At 36.8% G+C, this 3,023-nt stretch overlaps 1 long non-coding RNA gene across 1 annotated transcript; it reads right to left on the bottom strand.

The window, feature by feature from the left end:
- Positions 1–1,213: 1,213 nt before the first annotated feature.
- On the bottom strand, positions 1,214–2,576 carry LOC140958784 (uncharacterized). The gene is made up of 3 exons (XR_012171834.1): positions 2,451–2,576; positions 1,934–2,084; positions 1,214–1,359 (listed from the first exon to the last, which is right to left on the bottom strand). It is a non-coding gene; the product is annotated as an uncharacterized lncRNA (long non-coding RNA).
- Between the last annotated feature and the right edge of the window lie 447 nt (positions 2,577–3,023).

Consider the following 3,023-nt stretch of genomic DNA (forward strand, 5'->3'; position numbering starts at 1 on the left):
ATGTTATTTTTAGATCTTGTTCGTGAGATTGAGCAAAAAACAGATATTTTTAGATTGTTCTAATTTCTCTGTCTACTAAACTCTTCCAATTTCATATACGTCATTTGATGAATTTTTTTTATTTTCTTTGAGTGTCTTCTTTGTTATATCTCTTTTTCCTTTAGATAAATCGAAAGCGCCAGAGTATATCTTCCCCGGTTCAAAGCAAAAAAGACACTTCAAATATTTTTCTATCGAGTCTTATCTTTTCAAAAGAGAGATAATTTCCCTTGGTTAAATTCACTAAAAAAATAGAATACTAGGGATGAAAGTTCTCTTTCTAGTATCCATTCCCCGTTACACTGTCGTAACAAAGATATCGGATGCGGCGATATAGAAAGGTTAGGTACATAAAGCCATGATTTGATAGCTATACATCTAAATAGACTTAGATTTATAGATAGATAGAGATTCACATTGAACTGTAATTAAAGAAAGATACTGGCAATGGATCTTATCTTCTGACTTGGAAGAAAAGTTTCTCTGTAGAGGACGGGAAAAAATTGTTATTCCCATAGATGGAACAAGAAAATTGAATCGAAAATATCGACAAATTCTTTCGATGTCCAAAGAAATTAAATTCCAAAAAAAACAGGGGGTCGACTGTTCCAATTCAAATTTGATCTCTATCGAATTTGAATATAAGAATAGCGGATATAATCATAATTCAATGGGTCAGGTCCACTTACTTTTTCCTTCGTTGATTTCGAACCTTTCCAATGAATTTGATTTGTATGTATAAAGAAAAATTAGGATCTCTGGTAAATCAAGAGGCGGATTAGGATTATTATTCATAATAATGAAAATTTACTGAACAAATGTTCCACTTTCTAACTCGAACTACTACACTCTAACTCAGTATAATGATAACGTAGTATCCAATTAGTTACTTTTTTTTAGCGTTGGCTTTGTTATCAAGGCAAGGAGATTGTGCTTTTGCGCTCTTTCTAGGGCTCGTTATTCTTTTCCCGGCTCAGCATGTGGGGACCCGGACGCTAACTCATTTTCTTCAATTCATCATTGGGATTAAATGGATCAATTAAATAAACTAGGTCGAAATTTTTTTTATAACACCGAGCACCTCAGAAACAAGTGTCCAAAATACTACAACAAGTTATGCTCCATCTTATTCAATTTACAAGAGCAAGTTCAATATCTCCAACATGATCAAAGATGCAAAACTTGTTCAAAATAAAGTCATAACAAACTAATGTTTATCAACCACATAGCAAGTGGTGAACAACTAGATCTATGTCTAAGCCCGGATCACCACTCTAATATCGATCTTTCATCCTCTTCTCGGCCCTCATCCTATCCCACCTGTTGTCATGCGCACATACAAACACAACAACAACCGGATAACTCCGGTGAGAAATATATTTCCCAGTATAAACAATGTATGCATGCATTTCATACAAGCATATACAAACGCATATAACATTTGTCAAACAACATGTATCATAGTATAAGAAAATATAAATCGATACAAAGTTTTAAATCAAACTCTTTAACTCTTAATCTTTGACTCGACTCTTATCTAGGAATCCCGGTTTGAATAAGAACGTAACAAGTCTCCCACCTACTCTCCCATTTGAGGTGGTGGTACGTCCCTATTCCCGGACTTCGGCACACTATATCGAGTGTCTAAATAGGAGTCGATCTTTCTTCTAAGCGCACCGATATAAACCAAACGTCCAGTGACTTGGAACCTCTACCAAAGACTTATCCAAGATGTCTATCTCATCATACATGCTTTTCTATAACTCAATAGACTAAGCATATTAATCTGAAGAATTTCAAACACGTCAAAGCAATAACAATTTAGTATGTGGTTTTGGGAACTCAAGTTATATCGTACTCGAGTTATCTATCCCGGTTTAACATTGATTTATACCTTTCTTTTTGTAGTACTTGGTTGTGTCAAATTGATCTAAGTCCTGCTCAACAACTTCTCACTCTTCAAGGTATAAAAGCTTGGCAACTTTGATCTTTCTTCTATCGGTTTCGAAGTTGAATTCTCGAGTTCGAAGCCTTCAATACGAAATCTAGAATGAATGTTCGAGAGGCATAACATCAATATACAATTCAAAGCAAGACCTGGTATGATCAATCTCAATATAATTACGTTTCAACGGCATAACGACGCAATTTCGAGATACCCAGCAACTCAAACAACAATAGATGAATATCACGACTCATAACCATCAAAAAATTAAAACCACCATTCCCAAAATCTGCACAACCTCATTCAAACATAGGCTGGAAAATAACAAGAATTTCATACACTATCCGTTCTTCGATCCGGTTTCGATTATATGTTGATCATAATCTCAAGAAAATATAACATCAATCAAAGTATGATTTCTCCAACACCTAAATTTCGAACCATGCAGGAAAGAAATGAAACTTACATCCCTTCGAAGCTCTTGACGAGAGAAACACGGAACTATGCTTGGATCAAAAATCGGATGGCCGGATCTTGCACAATCAAATTTCTAAGATCCAAGGAATCTTGAGGATTTCCATGGAGTTTGTCTCGGTTCCTTGATGCTCAAATTCTGAAGTGGAATGGAGGTTGGTTACATGTTAATATTCATGGCAAAACATGTATCATTTTTTTTTTTTCATTCAGCACTTCTCGCGCATATGCACGTCCAATGCTCGCGCATATGCGCGAGACTTCTTGTCTCGGTGCTTAGAAATACACCTGCTCGTGCATATGCGCGCCTCGTCTTGCGCATATGCGCGAGACTTTCTGTCTCAGCGTTTGGCTGCTCGCGCATATGCGCGTCTCATCTCCGCGCATGTGCGCAACATCTTCTGGCCACCACACGTATCCCATGCTTTCCCATGTCTTCCTCGGAGCTTGTCCTTCCATGATCACATCAATTCATCAATTAAATAATGCCGGATTACAATAATATAATCTCGGGCCTTACGATTCTCCCCCTCTGATACATGATTTCGTCCTCGAAATCATCGAC

This window comes from Primulina huaijiensis, chromosome 15 (assembly GCF_012295235.1).
Source record: "Primulina huaijiensis isolate GDHJ02 chromosome 15, ASM1229523v2, whole genome shotgun sequence".
NCBI classification, from domain to species: Eukaryota; Viridiplantae; Streptophyta; class Magnoliopsida; order Lamiales; family Gesneriaceae; genus Primulina; species Primulina huaijiensis.